Source organism: Lontra canadensis, unplaced genomic scaffold (genome assembly GCF_010015895.1).
Source record: "Lontra canadensis isolate GAN:19392208 unplaced genomic scaffold, GSC_riverotter_1.0 scaffold22, whole genome shotgun sequence".
Classification (NCBI taxonomy): domain Eukaryota; kingdom Metazoa; phylum Chordata; class Mammalia; order Carnivora; family Mustelidae; genus Lontra; species Lontra canadensis.
Window position 1 is genome coordinate 3,582,275 of NW_022631016.1, and position 24,714 is coordinate 3,606,988.

The following is a 24,714-nucleotide window of genomic DNA, read 5'->3' on the forward strand; positions in this document are numbered from 1 at the left end:
ACAGGAAGTCCATAGGGGGGAAGACAGGAGGAAGTCCATGGAGGGGTCAGGGAGGAAGTCCATGGGGGACAGGCAGGAGGTCCAGCGGGAGACAGACAGGAAGTCCATAGCGGGGAAGACAGGAGTTCCACCGCGGGACAGACAGGAGGTCCATAGGGAGCAGGCAGGAAGTCCACGGGGTGGGGGGACAGTCAGGACGTCCACGAATAGGGGCTGGCAGAGGTCCAGGGGGATGCAGACAGGAGGTCCATGGCGATGGTGGGCAGAAAGGAGGTCCACAGGGGCTGGACAGAAGGAACAAGTTTTTCCACCTTCTTTGGTCTGTCTGGTCCTTCTCTGTACGGTCTATGATCCGAGGTGAAGAGTGAGCAGGTGGCGAAGCAGAAGTGGGGTTTATAGAGCTCCATCCTCAACATCACAAAGCAGAGTTTAGGAGGGGAGCTGGAGCCAAGGATGATTTCTACGAACTATCGAGCTACTGTGCCAATGTTGAGCATGTAGCAGGAGTTTATGTCTCTTTCTTGCTTTATCCCCAGCATTGTCAGAATGCATGGCACACAGTAAAGCCCTCAAAATTTTATTTGATGAATGAGAGATTGGGGGGGGACAAAATAGTTCTGGTGTTTTACAGAAATCATTGCACAGCCACTGATCTGGGGGAGAGAAAAATGGAGACTCAGAAGTAGAGCAGTAGGGACACATGGCAGCCCTGTCTAGGGAAAGACTGGACCTTAAGGGCTCGATGTCCCCGGGCCTGGGAGCAGGCTTGTTGCTGGGTGGGAAGGGGGAGATGTGTGGCCCAGTGCATGCACACGTTCCCTCCCTGCACTGGCCTGTGCTAGCCTGGTTCACTCATGTGACGAAAGTGAAGTCTCTTGTGCTGTTTGCCTGGTGGCTGAAGAAGCACGTCTCCTCGGTAGGCTTGACGCTTGTCTTTCAGGACTTCTTACACAGGGGTAAGCGGGTACTCAGGGGCTTGTGTGTGCACGTGGGGGCTTGTGTTTCTAGCGTCCATGTAAATTTCTCTGGGAGGGGAGATTAAATATCCTCACTAAGGGCTGAGGCCAGACTCTGTAGCAAAGTGAGTTTATACACTGTGGAGTCCTGTCCTTGCTCACCTGGGACAGTAGCTATCCTCAGGATCCTGACCCCACTCTCAGGTTCCTTGAGTCTCAGAACCCCACTGAGAGCCACTGGAAACGTTTGCTGTTCTGTTGATACTCCATTCTCCTCTTCTTCCAAGATATATCATTTTTGCTGATTTGGATTCCTCTGTCTAATGACAGTGATCATCCTTTGTCCTTTTTTTTTAAGATTTTATTTATTTATTTGACAGAGATCACAAGTGGGCAGAGAGGCAGGAAGAGAGAGAGGGGAAAGCAGGCTTCCTGCTGAGCAGAGAGCCCGATGCGGGGCTCGATCCCAGGACCCTGAGATCATGACCTAAGCCGAAAGCAGAGACTCAACCCACTGAGCCACCCAGGTGCTCCTAAAAGTTACCAGTTTTAAAACAAAAATTAAATTAAACTAGGACAAAAGTAAAAAAAGGATCCATATGCTGTTACTCACCAGATTTACAGTAATGCTAAAATGGTTGGCTGCCTTTAGTTTAAGAATGGTACTAAAATGACAGAGAACTTCAATAGGCAATGTGTGATATCAACCACCCCAATTTTCTGTCATTGAGTAATTGTATCTTCAACCCTTAAGACATTAGAAATTTGGAGCGAAACAAAACATGTAAAATGAAATGTAGTGTAGCCATTGGTGATTTATTTTAGTATGCAAAGTCTGGGAAAAATATTTGCCTTGAAGACCTTATGGTCATTTCATTCTATCGTATGTTACATTTCCATTTGAGTATGTTGTACATTGCATCTTTTTTCCCTAAGATAAAAAATAGGCGCTTCTTTCTTTCTTTCTTTCTTTCTTTCTTTCTTTCTTTCTTTCTTTCTTCTTTCTTTTTCTTTCTTTCTTTCTTTCTTTCTTTCTTTCTTTTTCTCTTTCTTTTCTTTCTTCTTTTTTTTTTTTTTTCCTGTGATAAGCCACATTTAAGTTCATGGTTGTTGGGAATTCTTTCAGGACCTCCAGCACCCAGGAGTGTTCTTGGCCCATGGAAGGAGTTGGATGGATGGGTAGAGGGATGGGTGGATGTATGAAAATGATGGATGGACGGATGGATGATGGACAGATGGATTGATGGATAGATGGATGGATGCTGGATGATGGACGGTAGATGAACAGATGGATGGAGAAATGGATGGATGTTTGGATGGATGGGTGGCTAGACAGATGATGGATGGATAGATGGATGAAAAGATCTTAAATAGACTCTTAGATAGTAGTTCCATCTGTGCTGGCAAGAGTTCCTGTATCCAGAGAGAGGGTGCAGTGACTGTGAAAAGCTCTATCTGGCAATGGTTCTAAGTTGACTTTGGAAGACATATGTTTCCTGTACAATCACCACATGGACCCACGCCTGTCTCTTGGGTTCCTGGGAACATGCTTCCACAGAAAGGAAGAGTAATGCCAGTGCTGTTCACATTCACATAGTCTCGGGAAAGACCCCCTGTCAGAGAGCACTTTTCCAGGTCTACCCATAGAGTAACTTCTCTCGTGACAGAGAGGATTTCTAAACAAATTTTCAATGTGAAACATTGCAGTACATTGGAAAGTACAATTTGGAAAACAGTGGGTTTGTCCCCCTCTTCACTTTTTTTTTTTACCTTTTGCTTGAACATAGGGACATAATTCTGTCTCTGTGTCTTGGACACACGTCTGCGTTAGTTTTCAGGTGTAGGACGAGTGGGGCTGCCATTGCACCTGAGGATTTCTGAGGAACGGTGTTCTTCCACCACCTTGAATCCTTCACAAAAACGGAGGCAGTGAATTTATTCTGTATGAACTTTTAGGGATGAAAACCTGGCACTTACCATAAAATAAGGGGAAAAAAAGTTTCCATTTCTATTCCATTAAGTGAGTCAAAGTAAATTAAATATTAAACACTTAAACATTAAGCATTTAAACCATTAAAGCCCTGGACAAAGCTAGTGAGCTCGCACTGGGGCTCCCGCAGTTTCATGCCGGTGGGAATTACCCTGGGAAACAAACGGGGAGAAAAACACAAACTTTACATGTGAGGCAAAATCTCTACTTAGACAGACATTCGGGAAAGCAGCAGAATAACATGATTGCTGAAGAGACCCAGACGGGAAACGCAGTGAACAGACATAGCCATTGGAGTCACACGAGAGCTGCTCGCTCGGAATTCCTCCCATTCACAAGACTGAGGCTCGGACTGTGCCCTTCTTTAATCTGTGACTAACACTGTGTCACCAGGTTGCAGGAAGATGGGGTGAGATGCCCTATGGGTGAGAGTCCGCAGCCTGCAGCTCGCAGCGTGGTGCGCAGTAGGAGCTGAGGGATCTTTCCTCCTCAGCCTCCCCGGTGACTCAACGGGGAAATGTGGTCACAAAACGAACCAGCAACTACCTGCCCACATTGCCGTGTTCGCAGGTTCGAGTCCAGTTGAGGAACTAGGAGGTGGAGACACACTGACGCTCAGCAAAGCCCCACAGATGAGACTTGAATAGAATCAGAATAGATTTCATTTATGTGGAACCTTGTGAGTGATTTATTGAAAGCGCTTGATAGGATCAAAGGACATATCATTTGAGAAATGATTTAAAATGCAACAGTGTTGTTTATGCCATTTTTCAGAAGCGTGGGTTATGCGCATGCATTTCGTTGTCCTTTCTCAACACCTGGGAGTTGCTTTGTGCTTAATAAGGTCTCATAAATGAGATAGCTGACATTTTGACTCTGCATTCCCCCTGCAGCAGCCAAAGGAGCCGTAAACCTCGTTTTATTTGCAGAGATTCTCTCTAGCTGAAGCAGGGCGAGTTTTGATACTCCCATTGCGGGTCCTCATTCGGTAATAAAACGGAGAGGGATGGATTGCTGCATAAGAAGCCAGAAGAGAAGCTAGGTGACTTTACAGGCCAGTGCTGTGACCAGCTGAGATGTGCACGTGTGTGTGCAAGATTTGGGAGAGTAAGTAGCCAATATTTAAATACGTAAGTGCTGTCCCGGGTAACTGAGCCATATGCAGAAACGGAGGTCATCGTGTGTTCCTTCCAAGGGTCAATAATGTACGTCAGCCTCTCCTTCACGGTTCAGTATCATTCTGAATTTTGAATATCGCTTTGGTACATAACATAATTACGTTTGCTACATAGAAACTTTTCTGGGTCTAACGTCAATCATAGTTTCCTACCTCTGCCTCCCGTAGTCCAGTCTGTTATCCACTGGGAAGCAGCTCACGGGCTTACTCATTCAGATAAAATTGAACCTACTGATCCCCAACACTTTCAAATTCCCTGTTTTCAACCCTTGGAAAGGAGAGTGATGTGGGTGTCACATCTTTCTCTACCAGAGGAACTAGAGTTGCTAGGTTTATGAGATTTTCAGAAGATAGCTAGTGCCCACAAATTTGAAATGGGTCCCAGTCTAGAGTCTTGGAAGAACTGAATCCCCAACTTATAGGGGCTGCAGGGGCTTTGTGCGGCAACAGTTTTCTCTGCATGTTAGTTCTAAATAAGGGTGCATCATGCAAAAGTTTACCTTTCTGTAGACTAATGAAAGCACTTCTTACATTTATGTAAAATTTCAAAAACTTAAAACCCAGCTTCACCGCAGGCTGAAGTCCTATATGTGCACCTGGGGCTGAGAACTGAAGTCAGCTTCAGCCTCGCAGGAAGGCTCCACGTCCCTGGGATGTCTGTGCTTCTAGGTGTATAGGGAACACACAGGGTGATATGGGCACTGATGTCTTAAAGTGTGAAGCGTATTAGTAGGAATAATTTGATGATGTCCCAGACTGCAATTTATAAATGTAAGTTTCTTAAAGGCCCATAACCTAAAATCAAGTTGCTGAGTGGCAGTCCTTGGCTACATGTAAACTGTGAATTACATTCGAGTTGTATACGTACACTGTAAAGAAAGTGCTGTTTATGCAGTAACAAGATCAGGAGGGAATATTCATTTGATCCAACGTCGATATCAAACTGGGACGGTGAAACATAGGGCATTCTGAGACAGTACCACGCTCCGTTGTACCAGGATGGCGAAATATGGGGCGTTCTGAGGCGGTGCCACGCTCTGTTGTACCAGGACGGCGAAACATAGGGCATTCTGAGATGATACCACGTTCCGTTGTACCAGGATGGTGAAACATGGGGCATTCTGAGACGGTACCTCATTCCGTTGTATCCTTTGCAAATTAATCCTCCCATCTGGCAATTACTCACAGCTCAGATTTCATTGTCAGCCCGGGCACTGTGAAGTGGATTTGATTCAGTGACTTGCAAGAGGTCATTTTGGTTTCGTCTTGGTTTCAAAGTCAATGCCAACCAACTTCTGCTTTCTCTGGCTTTGGCCCTGTTATCTGTTCTTTGTCAAAGCTGTGGTCTTCGGGTTCTTCCAGGCGGTGGCTTGGCCCAGACTCTCCTGTTGTGAACACAGGGGACACGTGGGGAGTCTTGTAGAGTCCCTCAGCGTAACCCACAGTTTTATTTTTACATGGGGGAAGACAGAGAGACATAGAAGTATCGGAAGAGTCTGGCTGCCATGGCCATCATGTTCCTGCTGTGATGAGCACAATTACCCAGTGCGTATGGTGCCATAATTCACCTTCTTCCACACCTTCTTCCCACTCTGTTGTCAAGTTAGTCATCTTCTTACAGCCCAGATCTTCAGCTCGCGCCGACAGTGGCCTCTGGTAATATTTTTTGCACATGGGGGAAGCAGACACATCCTTAGGCTTTGACTTGCTTGGTGGTTCTTAGGATACGGTGGTTCCTTGATTCCTGGTGAGTGGAGAGCATGGGCCCTCAGATGCTCTCATGCAAACATGGTTGATCACTGTTTTTTTCTTCTGGCCCACCCATCGCTTTTCTCCAACTCCTAGCCAGAGCTTAGGGAAAAATCGGAACCTGTCTTTCCTCTAAAACTCTGTGTACCCTGGTGCCAATATGTCATCATTTTGAAAAGGCCTGCTCGCAACCTCTGTACCGTGTTGTTATGGAGCAAACCCGCGGCAAATTCTGCTTTCCCATAGGAATATGTAGGTTAAAGTACGTGCCAGTGATGTAATTTCATGGTTTTATGTGAAACGTGAAAATGGACCCATTATAGATAGGGAAGGTAGCGGATAAGCGCAGACTGTACGCCAGGAATTTTTGCACGCAGATTCACTGCATGCAGTACTACTGCATTTCACTGTGTTAACATTTTGGGAAGAGTTTTTATTCTCGTTTTATGTAAGGGGAGACTGAGGATCCGCAAGGGGTCAGAGTCTGAGACAAGCTCGTTGGAGGGCACAACGTGTGAAGGCCTTCCACCCAGCACCCGTGTTCCCACCCAGAGCCTTACCTGTCTGTCCTCTGAGGTTAATTGATTGGGCAGCACTGGATCTTGTCAGAGCAAGAAGACCTTAGATATACAACACTTAGGTTTAATCACTTGGGTTCCTGCGTGGGGGGCAGCTAACAGTTCTCCACATCCTCGCTCAGAAGGTCATGATTCCTCCTAAGGGTTCTGGAGGGCTTGTGTGTCTGTTACAGCTTGTGGTTATTAGCTCCCAAGACTATATAATTTAGCAGTAAAAAAACAGAAATACAGACAGAGAGATGTAGAACATATGTCAGAAACATTTTTTAATCCAAAATTAATCAAGGAAGGCTATAGAAGTCGCAGATCATAAGTCGTGTCTGGCCCCTTTCATGCAGCCCGGTTCAAAGCTGTTGGGCCCCGTGCATTCCTTGTGGACACGACAGCAGTATCTCTGACAGCATCATTTTCGTTCATTGTGTTTGAGCCAAAGCTGCACATGGAGAATTGATAGGAAGGCAACGTCAGGAGCATTGTGATAATTGTTCTTCTCCGAGCAAGAGAAGTGATGACTTACCTGGAAGGAACTTAGAGAACTGGTCCTGGGACATTCTCTTCTTACAGTTCCTTTTGTGAAGAAAAAATATGCCTTGTCTTTGCCAATGAAACACACACATAAACACACATTCATATATACTGATCAAAACAAAACAAAACAAAAACCTGGGACACCTGGGTGGCTCAGTCGGTTAAATGTCTTCCTTAGGCACAGGTCATGATCCCAGGACCTGGAATCGAGTCCTCTATTGGGCTCCTTCTCCCTCTGCTCCTCTCCCTGACTTGCGCATGTTCTCTCTCTCTCTCCATCAAATATAAAAATCTTTAAAGAAAAAAAAAAACTCCTTTTAGAAATGTTTCAGTCTGCTAGATTTTTAGGGGAAGGGAGGTGGTAAGCCGAACATGGAGTAACAGCTCCACAGGCCCAGGAGCTGCTTCTAATGACTAGGTCTGTGATCTGAGCAGGGATTTCGAGAGTTTATTTTTTAGGTTGATTTTTTTAATGTTTATTAATTAATTTATTTATATAAATAAATTTATTTGAGAGAGGGAAAACTCAAACAGGGGGAGGGCCAGGGGGAGAAAATCTCCAGCACACTCCCTGCTGAGTGGGGAGCCCGACACCTTGCTCGATCCCACCACCCTGAGATCGTGACCTGAGCTGAAATCAAGAGTCAGACGCTTAGCCGCCTGAGCCACCCAGGCACCCCAAAGAGATCTAGTGTATTGATCTATTGTGTTTTCAGTTATTATCTGTATTTTAATCATATTGAAGCAATAGCATACATTTATGCATGTGGAGTTTGGCCGTTGGCATGGAAACCATGCCCACAAGCTTCGGCACCTGGATGGATGCCCGTTGGGTGGGGGACGTGCAGGGGGGTCATGCGGTCTTCAGCCGTCATTGCTTTAAGTGTACGAGTTATGGTGAAAGTGGCCGGGGTAAATGAGTCGGCTCTTATCATGGGGGTCCCAGATGACTCAGATTATTTCCTGTGTAGGGCAGTGGCACCGCCCCCGTCCTCTATTACCTGAAGCTCAGTTTCCTTGTCCCGAGCAGTAATTCTTCTGTTTGAGAAATTCTTTGGGCAGAAACCTATTTCTAAAAGTATACTAACAACTTCTAAGTATGTGAAAGTCAAACTGAACCATGATATGTCGCTGCTGAGTTTTCGGAAGGCATTGGCCCTGCAACATTAGCATCAAGGTTATGTGAAGGTCAGACTGAACCATAGTACATCTCTGCTGCGTTTATGGAAGGCGTTGGCCCTGCAACATTACCCTCAAGGTCACAGGTCCTTGTGAGCACAGTTATGGAAGCGATAACATAGGTGAGCCTCCCTGTCTCTGGGGATATTTGGTGCAGAGAACGGAAGTGAATCAAAGCAATGGAGGAGGTTAGATTAAAAGTAACATCCACTCAGTTCACAAGAACGTAAGGTGTGATTCAGAATTGCCAGGTGACCGGCATTGAGGAGGGCACGTGAGGTGATGAGTGTTCCACCCAACTGATGAATTCTTTTTTTTTTTAATGATTTTTTAAAATATTTTATTTGTTTATTTGACAGAGATCACAAGTAGGCAGAGAGCCAGGCAGAGAGAGAGAGAAACAGGCTCCCTGCTGAGCAGAGAACCCAATGCAGGGCTCGATCCCAGGACCCCGAGATCATGACCTGAGCTAAAGGCAGAGGCTTAACCCACTAAGCCACCCAGGCGCCCCCTGATGAATTCTTGAACTCAACCTCTGATACTAATGATGTACTACTATAGGTTGGCTAATTGAATTTAAATTAAAAAAAAAAAAGCTGGGTGCCACTCCCAGGGTCCCACGCTTAGCCAGTTGCTTGGGCTATTTCCGTGGCCGCAGGAGAGGAGGGGAGAGATCTGCCTGAGCCCACATGGACTTGCTGTCCCCGAGCCACAGTGGAGAGCGACTCCTCTGCTCCCTGGTTGGCAAAGGTGACAGCGAGCCGCCGGGTGAGGTTGAGAGAAGCCCACTGTGGTCCCGTGAAGGAACCGACCTGGGCCTGGTCTCTACATAATTTGTTGCTTTCTGTTTGTTTTGTTCCATTCTCTTCCCCTGGAAGTGATGGATCTGCCTGAGTTTTCTGGGAGCGGGTCCCTTGCGATCGTGTGATTGTGTGATGATGCTGTTGGAAGACCCTTAGAGCAGTTTCCTCCATTCTCATGACTGCTTTTGCCGTGGTGTTGCCAATGCTTTCTTACTAAAAAAGAAAAGAAAAAAAAGATGGTATTTGTTTCCTAATAAGTTCTTGATGACCGCGAAATAAGAAGGCATCTAAAAAAGACCATCGGAATATGCAGTGCACGTTCTGTGATGATTCTAGAGCTTGAGCCTGGGGACGGGATCGGCCACAACCTAGTGGTCCCCTCGCGGCTCTGACACGTACAAGAGTATGCATTTTGGCAATGTTACAGCGACAGTCTGAATGCTCAGATCTGGACTCTGCTGTCATGGGCGTTTACAGCAACTGCCCGGAATGTCATGTGTCTGGTAGAGGTGGTGTCAAACGTCCAACATGGGCACAGGGGACTGCCTCAAGCCCTACGTCAGGACAGCTGTTTCCTACACTGGGGAACTCGATGGACATTGTTGTACTCGGGATTCCTTTGGATGTTTACCATTTTGCCACCAGAAAATATGGTTATCAAAGGCAAACTGACTTGAAAATGAGGAAATTCAGGTACAACAAATTCAACACAAAATCCAAAGGATCCTGGGGCGCCTGGGTGCCTCAGTAGATTAAAGCCTCTGCCTTCGGCTCAGGTCATGATTGCAGGGTCCTGGGATTGAGCACCGCATCAGGCTCTCTGCTCAGTGGGGAGCCTGCTTCCCCCTCTCTCTCTGCCTGCTTCTTTCCCTCCTTGGGATCTCTCTGTCAAATAAATAAATAATATCTTAAAAAAATAAAAAAAAAAGAAAGAAAGAAAAGGATCCTAGCAAATGGTTTCTTGTACGGCAGACCTCCCGCCACCTCGTTATCCCGCAGTGACAAGTGTGTTCTGCTCCCCCAGAACAGGGCTGCAAGTCGGAGATGACTGACAAGCACGGGGCATCCTAGCTCCCGGCACAAGCAGTGTGTGTGAATCTTCTTAAACACATGAACCCCCTCCCTGAGACCTGCTGAGTCAGAGCTTGGCAGGGGGACAAGGGTTTCAGGGAACCACTCAGATGATTCTCAGTGACAGAAGGTTTTGAGGATCATGGCTGGATATGTAGATAAACGACTCCCCAGACCGTGGACTGTCGGGGAGTTGGGTCTGGTTCTGTCGTGGGCCCGCAGGTGGACGGCTCCCAGTCCCTCCCTTGCAGGTGCCCTCCTGGCAGTAGTGGGGAGGAGACAGGTGAACCGCTGGTTTCATCTCTGCCTCCTTTCTGAGTGGTCTTGGTGAGATGTGGTCCCTGGCCTCATCCCTTGCTCCATGTTCTGGGTCTCAGAGCCATGCTGCCTTGCCTATAGGGTCAGGGCTCCCCAAGGCCTCGTTCCCTCAGAGCTGACCCCCTCAGAGCCTCACCCTCATGGCTGGGAAGAACTAGGGAGTGGCCTGGCCACCTGCTCCCACAGCCTGGTGTCCCATCCCATTCCTCGCTCAGGACAGGCTCATGGAGCTCAGTTTGTGGTATTTCTAAAAGCTCTCCTGAGGTCCAGTTTGCATAACAAACATGGCCATGGTGGGTGTGCAGGTCAGTCACTGTTTAGCAGATGGACAATGGTGCAGCCCTTCCACAGCATGACCCGGCTGTGAGTGCTGCCACTGCCCCCCAGGGATGCGGGGGCCACCTGCAGCCCCTCCCGTGCCCACCCCAGCCCGCAGCCTGATTGACTTCCCAAATCACATCTGTGCCTATCCTGCATGTTTCTCAGAAATGGACTCACACAACATGGGGCGTTTGCTTGTGCCCTACATGATGTGTGTAGAACCACCATGTGTATCAGCACCCCGGCCCTGCAGTGAGCCCGCGCTGTGCTCACTTTCTCCATTTGCCCGTGGACGGACACTCTGGGTGTTCAAGTTCTATTTCTTTATCTCCCCAAACCCCATCTTACAAATCTGTTCTGAGGGTTATTGGCAATGAGATGGCATCTGGTTCTTGGAACAAAAGCAGGGCCATGGTAGGTGATCAATAATTAATAGAACTGATTTTATTGTGATTAACGGAAATAAGATGTGACTAGCCTGGAACCTGGAGCTGCAGGGGCACCATCAAGAGGGACTAGATGTCCGTGTGGAGAGAAAGATCCTTCCAGGGGCAGAGTGAAACAGGGAAACAGCTGATGCATAGGCTCAGGGTCCGCTTGATAAGCTCCTATCAGGATTTGCCCCCGAGCCAGCAGCCCGTGGCGGGGGGGGCGGGGCACCATCTCCTTGGGCACTGGGAGGGACTGAGTGTGTGCAGAAAGTGTGGCTTTTAGACCCAGGTGATGATATCCCGGGTCCCATGATGACTAATGAGAAAGACGTTGCCCAACCCGCGCCATGACTGTGACCCACTTCTCTGCCCTGATGACCCCAGCAGTGTCTGTCCAGTTCTGCTCTGACTTCCCCTCCTTGCTCTTGACCTATTGCTCTTTCCTTCCCAGGGAGCACAGAGGTCTGAACACTGCCTCCTCACTTCTGCAGTGTCCCACATGCTCCCCCATTCTTCAGAAGTACGTACTGCCATCTTGGTTGACGGCGCTAAAATCTCTCTCTCTCTCCCTTTCTCTCTCTCTCTCTCTCTTTTTTTTTTTTCCTCGTTCATGGATCATGTCTTTGGTGTCATACCTAAAAAGTTATTGCATACCCAAGGTCATCTAGATTTTCTCCTGGGTCAACTTCTAGCAGTTTTATAGTTTTGCATTTTATAGTAAGGTCTGTAATCCATTCTGAGTTAATTTTTACGAGAGGTTTATAGTCTGTGTCTTTGCATGTGGCTGTCCAGTGTTCCAGCACCATTTGTTGAAAGAACAAGAATGGTCTTTGTTCCATTGTGTTTCCTTTGCTTCTTTGCCAGAGATGAGTTAACTGCACTCGCATGGGTCTGTTTCTGGGCTCTCTAGGCTGTTCCATGGATGTGTCTGTCTCTGCTTTCTCTAGTGCCAGCCTGACTTGATTACTACAGCTTTATAGGAAGCTGTGGGTCAGGCCCAAGGTGTCGTTCTTCCCCCTCAATATTGACTCAGGTGGTCTGGGACTTTTGCCATTCTAAATAAACTAAAGACTTGGTTTGTTGATATTTGCAAAATAATTTGCTGGAATTTTTATTGAAATTGCATTAAATTGATAGGAGTTGGAAAGAATTGACACATTGCATTTTAACTTCTTATGATTTTTTATGTCTACAGTGTAGTCTCTCCGCATCCCTATACTAGGGTTTAAGCTCCAAGGAGGCCATTGTATCTGTCTGTCTTGTTCTTAGTTGTATCTATATTATCCAGAAGAGTTTCTGGTTCCTAATAGGCAATCGACAGATACTCTTTGAATTAATGAAATGAGTGACTGAGTGGACAAACTTGCTACACACACTTGGATGAGAAAGACTACAAGCCTCTCCCCCTATGAGATTTAATTCATGTCTAAATGTCACACAGCTCTGTAGGGGAATCTAGTACAATGTTTAACCCATGGTATTTTGGTCATATTGAGTAGCAGCAATATATTAATGCCTCGACTTGATGATTTTGCTTAACTATTCCTTTGTGTCTTGGAAATGTACAGAAACAGAACCTGAGAATTTTCATTGGAGTTGTTCTTAGTTCAGATATTTTTGTATCAACCAAAAGTAAGCTTACTAAGCAATCAATCTAAGATAATGTGTTTTGAATATTACAGCTGGGACAGTTTTATAAAGATGTTACTGGATGTGATTTCTAAGATTTTTCCTAACTGTATGTTATACACTATGATAGAGAAATGTTGTAGCAACCTCTCATGTATCCGGCAAACTCGTCATAAAAAGTAAGCTCATGAAGATTTGCTCATTTCCAGCTGTCATAGAGTAGTTCTTTCCAATCTTAGTGCCATGGTAGAAATATGTGTAGTCACATGTGTCTACTGAGTAATTGCAAGACTAAAATTTTAACTTTTTTGAATTTATATTTGAATACCTATGTGTGGCTGTTGAGCAATCAGAGAAGTGAATTTTAAATTTTATTCCATTTTAATCAAAATTTAGGGGCCACCATTTTAGACAGTGTGTGTATAGTTTAACCCCTCTAATAGAAACTTAAATTCTTGTACTATATTTTTTTCTTTTTGTTTTATTTTATTTCAATTTTTTATTATGTTCCATTAGCCAATTTATGATACATCATTTGTTTTTGATGTAGCATTCAACGATTCATTAGTTGCTTATAATAGATTAATCTGAAATATCTCATAAAATTGAAAAGCGCACAAAAAAACAGTAACAACAAATTCAATAATGAAATCTGAGGATACATACTCCAGTGATATTTAATCTCCAAAAGAAGTTTGATCCCCTACTATAAATATGTGCTATGCCCTGTACTGTTATGTACATTCCTGACCTTTAGCATCCTCATTGCATTTTCATGAGATGTTCTCGTTTTGTTCTAAAACCCAGGTTTTGGATTTACTAGACTTCCTTGGTTTAATAATCACATTGTTCTACTGTTTACAATGCATACATTCTGGGTTTATTTATTTGCTTTTAGTTAGCTTTCTAGTTTCTAGTTGGTCATTCATGGTTTTTAAAAACTTTTTGAGGGAGTCCTTAGTTTGCTCATCTTCTTTATTTCTTTTAAATATTTTATATAATTATTTACTTGAGAGAAAGAGCACATGTGAGCTGGGGGAGACATCCTCAAGCAGACTATGCTGAGCATGGAACCCGACTCAGGGCTCAAACCCACAAACCTGAGATCATGACCTGAGCCAAAAAAGAGTTGGAAGCTTAACCAGCTGGGCCACCCAGGCTCCCTTCATTGTCTTTTTTTTTAAATAGGAAAGCATTCAGGACTTAGAATTTCTCTAAGTGCAGCATGATTGTATCTCACCATTTCTAAAAGAACCAGGCTTGGGTTTGATTGATATTCTCTATAGATTTCCAGTTTTTAATTTCATTGATTTCTGCTCTAATTCTTATTACTTCTTTTCTTCTAATTACTTTGGGTTTAATTTTATTTTCTTTTTCTTGTTTCCTAAAGTCACATTTTAGATTATTGACTTTAGATCTTTCTTCTTTTCTAATATACACACTCAGTATTATAAATTTCCTGCTAAGCCCTGCTTCCATTGTATCACACAAATTTGGATCAGTTGTGTTTCATTTTAGTGTAGTTCAGAACTTTTTTTAACTTCTCTTGAATTTCTTCTTTGATTCATGTATTATTTAGAAGTGTGTTGTTTGATCTTCACTCTGAGTTTTCTAATTATCTTTTTGTTATTGATTTCTACTTTGACTCTATTGGGTTTTAGAGTGGACATAGTATGATTTCTAATCTTTTAAGTATTTTAAAGTATGTTTTATGGCTCAGAATGTGAGCTTGAGAAAATACGTTCTGCTGCTGTTGAAGTCATGACAAAGGTCTTAGATGCAGGTGCTGGATGGTGTTGCAGAGTTCACTGCTGCCTTATTGATTTTCTGCCAGCTGGATCTCGTCATTTCTGGAAGTGGGGTGCTAATTCCCACCATGAGAGTGGATTCATGTCTTTCTCCCTGCAGTCCTGTCAGTTTCTGCCCCACATAGTTTGATGCTCTGTTGTTAGGGGCCTGCATGTTGAGAATTGCTGTCTTCTCAGAGAGCTGACCCTTTTATCATTACGTATTGTCCCTCTTTATCCCTGATCCATTTCTTTACTTTGAAGTCTGCTCTGTCCGAAATTCATGTAGCTATTCCTGCTTTTCTTGATTACTACTAGCATGGTATATTTTTCCCATCCATTAATTTTAACTCTATGTGCCTTTCTAGGTAAAGGGGATTCCTTGTAGGCAACACGTAGTCGGATCTTGTGTTTTGATACATCCTGACAGTCTCTGTCTTTTAATTAATGCACTCAGACCATTGACACTCAAAGTAATTATTGATGTAGTTGGATTAGTACTGACTGGATTAGTGACTGTTTTCTATTTGTTGCCCTTCTCCTTTGTTCCTATTCTTGTTTTCTATTCTTTTTCTGCCTTTTGTGGGTTTAAATAGGCATAATATAGGATTCCATTTTCTGTCTTTTTTAGCATAACTTGTGTTTCTTTTTTTTTTTACATTGTTAGTTGTTGTGCTAGAGTTTACAGTATACATTTACAATGACTCCAAGTTTACTCTCAACTACCACCATCACTAATGTTATTCTCTGAGGGCCATACTATGCCCTCTGGAGAATGTAGTGGTAGAGAGGACACACTGATGTGTTGGCTAGGGTATATATATATGTATATGTATATATATATATACATATGTATATGTATATATATATACACATATACATATATATATACCATATATATATATACTCAACACTATAGATATAGTGAGAGAGAGAGAGAGAGGACTCATTCAGACTGAATATTAATTTTAGCCAGCCCATTTACTATGTCTACAGTGTTGAGCTATTTTTTTAATTTGATGCCCTTTCCTTTAAATGGGAATATTGATTTCCATTTTATATGTTTGTTACTACAACAGGAATAATAAATACAGCAAAACACATAGCACATTACCTGCCACATAGGTGAAGCTCAAGACAAAGTAACTATTACTTTATATCCATTTATGTACATAAGAGTATACACAATAGTGTTCTGCTAATTAATGAGCCACCTGAGAGCAAATAAAGTATACTGGGTTTTGAGGTGATACAATAAGTAATTCTCTATTTCCTTACCTCTTACTCTCCCTTTTCCCTTTTCCATACATTCTGTATTCTAGTGAATTATAACATACGAACAAAAAGAGAAACTCAATGGTAACACCTATGTATCCTTTTTTTAAAAAATTACCAATAAAATCATTTTTGGAGAAAGTGGAATATTTGTTCAGGTGAGTGGATTTACTAAAAGTGGGCCCCAGCATAGACCCATACACTGAGTTGCTAGAGATGCTGGGCTCCTGACAGCCAACCGCCGGAGGACAGGCAGCTCAGCTTCCCCTATGACCAAGACCTAAGAGGATACCTGATTCCAGTGGGGAGTGGTGTCCTGAGTAGAAAGGGCTGTACCACGCATGCCCCGTTTTGAGTCCAGATTCACGGACAGCTTATTCCCTCCCTGGAGTGGAACAAGTGAGGGGCAAGGAGCTCCGTGCTCCTGGGTACCGCCGTGCTGATGAAACCATAAGAAGTGGGTGAGGAGCACTTATCCACTGACACTCCCGGGTCAGTCTGTGAGCGGGGGTGCTACTGGGGGAAAGAACATCATTTCCGTCTGAGCTCTAATCATAAGTTATGTCACCACTGAGATTCTGTTGATTAGGAAGGCAGGAAATATTGATAATTTAATGTTGGGGTGAATTAAAATTAGTGTAAAATACAAAAATATGAGCATTCTTCACATTTCTAAGGGCTGATAGGTGGGCATTTGCATTATTGAACCCTTAAAACTTCTGTGATAAGGTTTCAAAACAAAAAGATCTTCTGATTCTATAGTGGACAAGAAGCATAAAGACTCAGAAATGGTCTTAAGGAAACCCATTGTCATCGATCATTTGGGATAGCGGGGGATAATCACAGTGCTGGGATAATCACAGTGCTGGGATAATCACAGTGCATTCTTAAATTGCCCCCTGAAAGCATACCCCTGCTTCCTCCTGCTATAAAATTCACCCAAAGCTAGGGGCACCTGGGTGGCTCAGTCAGTTAAGCCCCTGCCTTCAGCTCAGGTCATGATCCCAGTGCCCTGGGATTGAGCCCCATGTGGAGCTCCCTGCTCAGCGGGGGAGTCTGCTTCTCCCTCTGCTGGCAGCTCCCCCTTGCTTGCACTCTCTCTCTCTCTTTCTGTGTCAAATAAATACATAGATAGACCTTTAAAAATTAATTAATTAAAAAATAAATTAATTAACCCAAAGCCTGATTGGCTCAAGGCACAGGTGTGCACAGTGGTGTTCACCCTTCCTGTGAGGGGTGAGGTGTGTGGGCAGTGTAGGTGGTTGGCACTTTACCAAGTAGCACTTACCCTGCTCTGCTAGTGGTCACACTGGCCCAGTTTCTCCAGGTCCCAAGATCCAGAGAGAAGTCAACCAAGGATGTGTTTGTTCGCATCATGCAACTGGGGAAAGACAGAAGAGTTCTCCTCCTTGGAAGACCACCCTACTGTGTTTAATCTAGTCAGCCTCCATCAGCCTCCATCAGCCTCCATCAGACCCCACCATCCTCTAGTCAGCCTCCATCAACCTCCAGTCAGCCTCCATCAATCTCCAGTCAGCCTCCAGTCAGCCTCCATCAGCCTCCATCAGCCTCCATCAGCCTCCATCAGCCTCCATCGGCCTCCATTAGCCTCCACCGTCCTCTAATCAGCCTCCAGTCAGCCTCCATCAGCCTCCACCAGCCTCCAGTCAGCCTCCAGTCAGCCTCTAGTCTGCCTCCGTCAGCTTGCATCACTTTCCTTCAGCCTCCAGTCAGTGCCCAGTCTGCTCCAGTCTGCTTCCAGCTGATGACGTCTGCAGTCTTTCCTTTCCTGCCACCCACAGACAGCAAGAGCTCAGGGGACAGGGATGTGATCTGATAGCACTATGATAGGAATTGGGGTTTGGGAGAAACCTGGGCTCAGTCCTCTTGGTAGATTGTGATGACTGGGACCGATAGCATAACTAATAAGACTAGTGGTATGTAGCTTTAACCTTAACAAAGTGCCAAGTGTCAAAATGTTAGTCTTCTGAAATGACAGATGAGCAAATGGAAGGTGACCAGGGACCAGTTTTATGGCTGAGTGAGTGGCTACATTTTGAAGCCTGGACCTATGTGCGTTTAGGATGATGGGTGATTCCTGTGATCAGTGCATCAGACGCCTTGTCCCTGCAGGCAAGCAGATTGAAGAAGCCCAGGGCCCAAGCCTGGCATATCAGGCATAGGGATAAGAAGACACAGTGAAACATCTCATGGAGAAAGAGCCTCCTGGTTTGTTTAGGTTTTCAGAAGATTTTGGGTGAATTTCAGTTTTCAGAACATCACAAGTAATCATGCAGCAAGACCTCCTGTGGTCTCGGGCACATGACAGTAGACTGACCTGGTGAGGGTTCATGTTTGATCTCGGGGCTAAAAGGAAATAAAAAGCAGAGTTTGGCATCTATAAAAGTTGCAACTGACTTGTGTGTCTGAAACATCACTAAGAAAACTAAGATGTATAGAGTAGTTCCCCAAACAAATGACGTTTTTGGAAAAAAAAAAAAATAACAGAGGAGAGTAAGTTAAATTAGTTGGGAAATGAAATGCCTTTTCTCCTATATGCACCGACTCACGTTCTTACCTGTTGGTTGGTTGGTAGCTAGCTCTCTTGCAAAGGACTCATGGAGTCACCCGGGGTACTTTTAGAGCTAGTTCAATGGGGATCTGTCACATTGGAGGAGAAACAGTCTCTGTGCCTGGACATTTATGCATCTCTTCTTAATTTCCATTTTTTTAAAGATTTTATTTATTTATTTGACAGACAGAGATCACAAGTAGGCGGAGAGGCAGGCAGAGAGAGAGAGATAGGGAAGCAGGCTCCCCGCTGAGCAGAGAGCCTGATGCGGGGCTCAAACCCAGGACCCTGAGATCATGACCTGAGCTGAAGGCAGAGGCTTTATAACCCACTGAGCCACCCAGGCGCCCCTCCTTAATTTCCATTTGATATTTTTTTTAATTCAAGCAACTTTTATGGACAGCTTCTACTTTTATTTTAATATTTATTTATTTATTTATTTATTTATTTATTTATAGAAATGGAGATGGGTGGAGGGGCAGAGGGAGAGGGAGAGAGAGGATCCTAGGCAGGCTCTGCACTGGGCAGACATGGGGCTCCATCTCACAACCCCGAAATCATGACCTGAGCAGAAGCTTAATGCACTGAGCTACCCAGGTGCCCCTTAATCTTTATGTATTGAGGTATGGTTGGCACACAAAGATACATTAGTATCAGGTGTGCAACATAGTGATTCTACATTTCAGTAATTTACTGGGTGCTCACCACAAGTATAGCCAGCACTTGTCACCATACAACACTGTTACAATGTGACCAGATTCTGTAAGCTGTGCCTATCATCCTTGTGACTCATTCATTCCATATCTGGAAACCTGGATCTCCCAGTCCCCTTCACCCATTTGCCCATCACCCCATATCCTGTCTCTATCAAAACCATCAGTGTGTTCTCTGTATTTATGGGTCTGTTTGTACTTTTTATTCTTTTTGCTTGTTTGTTTCTTAGAGTCCACATGAGTGAAATCATATGATCTTTGTCTTTCTTTCCTGGCTAACTTCATTCATCATGATACCCTCTAGGTTGCAAATGGCAAGATTTAATTCTCTTTTATAGTTGACTAATATTCCATATTATGGACAGCTTTTATAAATAGATACATATTGATATAAACCTACCAACTGTTTTTTTCTTTTTTTACAGAAAGCATTGATGAATATCACTATAGTTCTGCACTTTATTTTTCTCACTATATAAATCTGGATATAATTCTATATCAGTAACTGTGTGTTTTCAAATGTTGACATTGATTTCCAATACATACAGTTTCATTTAGTAAACCTGTCTTTCTTCAGGGGCATTTTAAGTATTTCTAATTTGGAGGGTTATTTTATTTATTTTTACTATGATAAACATCATTTTCCATATCTTTGGTGTCTATGTTTTAGAATTTTCTTGGGGTACCTTCCTAGCTTCAGAATTATTAGGTCAAAAGTACATGTATTTACAATTTTGAGAGACACTGTCAATTCTTTCCAAAAGTACTTTAATGATTTACTAATTTTCCTCACATCTTTGTTGTAGCTGGGTATGTACTGCTTTTTCAGCAACCCAGTCAGATGGAGGAGACACTGCATCTCATTATGGTTTTCATCTTCTGGAAAAATTGGAAGTAAAATCAAACACTGTTTTTATAAACCTCTCCACACCTGTGATTTGCCTCTTTTTTTTCTTTTTTTGTCCTATTTTGAAATCAGGTAACGTGATGCCACCAGTTTTATTTTTGTTTTTCAATATTTCCTTAGTGATTCAGGGTCTCTTCTGATTCCATACAAATTTTAGGATTATTTGCTCCAGCTCTTTGAAAAATACCGGTGGAATTTTGATCAGAATGGCATTAAAGGTATAGATTGCTCTAGGCAGTATTGACATTTTAACAATGTTTATTCTTCCAATGCAAGAGCATGGAATGGTCTTCCATCTTTTTGTGTCTTCTTCAATTTCTTTCATGAGTGTTCTGTAGTTCCTCGAGTACAGTCCCTTTACCTCTTTGGTTAGGCTTATTCCCAGGTATCTTATGGTTCTTGGTGCTAGAGTAAATGGAATCGATTCTCTGATTTCCCTTTCTGTATTTTCATTGTTAGTGTATAAGAAAGCCACTGATTTCTGTACATTGACTTTGTATCCTGCCACGTTGCTGAATTGCTGTATGAGTTCTAGTAGTTTGGGGTGGAGTCTTTTGGGTTTTCCATATAAAGAATCGTGTCATCTGCGAAGAGAGAGAGTTTGACTTCTTCATTGCCAATTTGGATACCTTTTATTTCTCTTTGTTGTCTGATTGCTGTCGCTAGGACTTCTAGTACTATGTTGAACAAGAGTGGTGAGAGTGGGCATCCTTGTCGTGTTCCTGATCTCAACGGGAAGGCTGCAAGCTTTTTCCCATTGAGGATGATATTTGCTGTAGGTCTTTCATAGATAGATTTTATGAAGTTCAGGAATGTTCCCTCTATCCCTATACTTTGAAGAGTTTTAATCAGGAACAGATGCTGGATTTTGTCAAATGCTTTTTCTGCATCAATTGAGAGGACCATGTGTTTCTTCTCTCTTCTCTTATTGATTTGTTCTATCACATTGATTGATTTGCAAATGTTGAACCATCCTTGTAGCCCAGGAATGAATCCCACCTGGTCATGGTGGATAATCTTTTTAATGTGCCTATATTGTTTCTTTTCCTCTCCTTTTTTTTTTTTTAAGTTGAATTACTTCTTCATTTTTTGTTAGCATTTATGGATCGTTTTTAAGGATCCTAATTTTTGTCATTTGCATTGAAGAATTTCCCCTAACTTATCATTTGACTCCATGGTACTTTTCACCATACTCAATGTTGAATTTAACCAACATTATCCATCTATTTCTTCACAGGTTCCTGATTTTGTTCTCTGTTTGCATGTGTTTACTCTACACCAAAATTACAAAAACATATTTTATTGAATCGTTTCATTTTTTGATTCTTTGCTGCTTTTGGCCATTATTTTGGTGAATGGAATGAAGAGGAAATCTAGATTTGTTTTTTTCCCAAAATGCTGACCAGTTTTCTCAAGATCATTTATTGGATGATTCCTTTTCTTCCTCCTAACAGAAGAAACCTCCTCAGTGTCAATTACATTTTCATACAGTTGTAGGCTTGATTCTGTTTGATTTGTCTGTGGAAGTCCAACAAGTCGGAATTGTGAATAAAATGATCTAGAGTCTCAACGTTTCCTTCACATACCTCGTTGAGCGAGAAACAGCATTTTCTCAGCCGTAGCCTAGCACGTGTTCTTTCCTCCCTTGCAAATGCAATACAAGTGTTAGATGAATTTCCCAATGCACAATGATTTACAGAGCTGGCTACGAGAGTTCCAGGCCCCAGGAGAGCTCCTTTGCAAAGTTTGGAGGACACTGGCCTTTTTCTAAAAGCCTGGTTAATCATCCACCCAGCTGACACCCCTGTGGTTACTGTGGGCAGGTGCACCGGACATTTGATGAGTGTCCAAATAAATATTCTTGGTTCAATAAAGAGCAGCTTTAATAAGCAGACAACATTAATCTTCCATGATTTAGCCAACCTTTTAAGTAAGCTTACAAACTAATGATGCAGCAAGATGATAGTTACTTTTTCTGTATTTTTCAGTATCTGTTGAATGTAAGGGAAATCAAAACATCACTCTTAATAAGTTCTTATAGTCTCTGCATTTAATGAAATTGGGGATTGACTATTTTGTTAATGAAGATTAGGAAGCCCTCCAGCCGCAGCAGGTCTTTTACCCGAAGATCCGGTCCTCTCAGCCCCAGACACCCACAATGGAGGCTTGACCTGGGTGGGGCTGGGGGTGGGATGGAGGACTCACTTTTGGGATTGGAACAGCTGTCAGAGGTCACAAGTGTTTTCGGTGCAGCAAATCTTTTCTGCGTATCTTCTGTGGGTCATGCATTTAAAATACATTCATTGTTAAGTGCTACAAACTCAGGACAAGCAGTGAGCCTTATCTCCACTTCCTCCAGCACAACACAGCCCAGAGAGGCTGAGTAAAGGTCACGCAGGTAGCATTGCTGGGGTTGGATGTGCCTGCCGGGGCATCAGCTGCTCTCTGAGTCAGAGGGGGCTCCCTGACCTGAATGACACCGACTCTGCGTTCTCAAGGAGCTGATGGTCTTCCCAGGGGCGATTAGAAAGCCAAGGAGTAGTTTATATATCAGGAAAGGAAAGGTGTTTTACTTTTTTTAAGGTGAAAATGAATTTTTTTTTTTTTAATTTACTACTTGAACTGGTTACTTTCAAAGGTGTGGAAAACCTCTTGGGTCATGTTACTTCCTGAGGTTGAGTGTATCCGTGACCGCTCACACTACTCCAGGGTTAGTTTACATGCAGGAAGGATGAGACCTCCGTGGATGTAGCCATTACGTCCTTCCACACTTGTCTGTTCCTTGATAGAACTGTGAACTTTCAAGCGAGGTCCTACAGGAGTTTATAGAGGACACAGAGATTCCCAGGCTGCCCTGTGAGGCAGGTGCCTCCTCCCCCTCCATGATGCCGGGTGTAAAGCCCAGGCACTCAGCCTGCCCACTGCCAGGTGGTATTGGGCCTTGGGAGGTCTACCTCCCAGGGTGCTGATGGCTTCCTTGATAGCTGGCGGTGTTTACCTCCTGCCCCACCAGCAGGAACTCCAGGGCCAATGCTTAGTCTCTGAACGTCTGAAAAACTTCTCACCCACCCCAACCTTCCTGTTCCTGAGAGTTGTGTTTCTCTGTGTTGCGAGATCTAAGAAGTGTTTTCCCAAGCCTGTCATGCCCCTGCGTGCAGACATTCAGACTCACACGGGGTGGCCCAGCCCAACAAGGAGCTTCATCTGGTGGGCAGGGACACACGGCACTCCCCGAGCGAGAGTCAGACTCAGGCTCTGAAATCAGAGGCACACTTAGAACAGGGTCTCATGGGTCAGCCTCCGCGAGTCACTAAGTGTCTCGCTCATTGTCGTCAACTATCAAAGTGACTTTGGGAAAAATCAGCAGGACGGTAAGACTAGTATTTCAGTACCAGAGAGTTCTAAGCAGCCACTGGACAGCTGTGCAGAAGCAACTAATTATATTCCCCAATTATGCCAATATGGAGTAACATTTACAAAAAGTTTTAAAAGTCTGTAATCCCATGATCCAGCGATGCCCTGACATTACTGATGTGAGAGCGTGAAGGAGTCTGAAAGTCTGAGGAGGATGCAAGCTCGTCCCTCATGCAGCCTTTGCCCCAAAGACCGCTGCCACCACCATCAGCGACTTCTCTTACTTACCGCAGGAAGGTTCTCTAAGGGCGTGCAGATCATGCTTTCTAAAATGGGAACAGTTGAGCTCACACTATTACACACTTTAAAAAATAATCCCTTTTGGAAACTCTTACAATGAAAATGGTCAAAGTGCAGATTCTGAGCCTATCCTGATTGTGCTGGAATCCCTACGCTCCACTCCCGAGCCAGGTTTCCTTGGAAACAGAAGTGGATCCTTGCACCTCTCTATTTCCTCATCCTTGGGAGGAGTGTGAGCGGTTACCCACCTCACAGAGTTGCAGTCCCTGATTTCAGTCTTTCTCCAGAAGATGTTGGCCACAGTCACGGGAACTTGAGGCAAAATATTTAATTATGATTATCAGGAGCACGTAATTATCTGATCTCGTTAAATGTTCTGTACTCTTCAAATATATATGGATACTTTGAAAACAAACATTACCCCGAATGAATTGGTAAACATTTATTTTTATTATTTTGTTTTGTTTGTACGTCTATGCTGCCGCACACTACGCTGCAGTGCACAGTCAGACGCACTGCTCAGTGCTGGAGAAGTGCCTAAAAGAAACACCTGGTAGGATTCCAGAAGGCTCATCCTGAGAACTCATCACACTTTTAGAGTCGTGGACATGGCGGGAGCTGTGGCGGCCCCTATCCTGGCTCTGCCCCAGGGCACACTTTTCCAGAGTGTCACACTGGAAATAACCAACAGTGGTTATTACTAGGTCTTAAAAAAATATTTGTTGGGGTGTCTGGGTGGCTCAGTGGGTTAAGCCTCTGCCTTCAGCTCCGGTTGTGATCCCAGGGTCCTAGGATCGAGCCCCACATCGGACTCTCTGCTCAGCAGGGAGCCAGCTTCCCCCTCTCTCTCTGCCTGCCTCTCTGCCTACTTGTGATCTCTGTCTGTCAAATAAATGAATAAAATCTTAAAAAATAAATAAATAAAAATAAAAAAATACTTGTCACTCTAAAAGGTAAAAAGCAGTCCCTTAATGTTGCCTCTTTTAAGACTCTTTTTTAAGTGTTCTTTATGCCACATTTGCTTTGCAGGCATTTTTAGTGTTTTTATGTGTTAGTTTTTTCCTGTTTCCATGATA

General features: G+C 43.8%; 1 protein-coding gene across 1 annotated transcript in view; it reads left to right on the top strand.

Moving 5' to 3' along the window:
* ADAMTS16 (ADAM metallopeptidase with thrombospondin type 1 motif 16) overlaps nucleotides 1-24,714 on the top strand; it is a 150,789-nt gene that overhangs the window by 17,366 nt on the left and 108,709 nt on the right. The window lies entirely within an intron of this gene.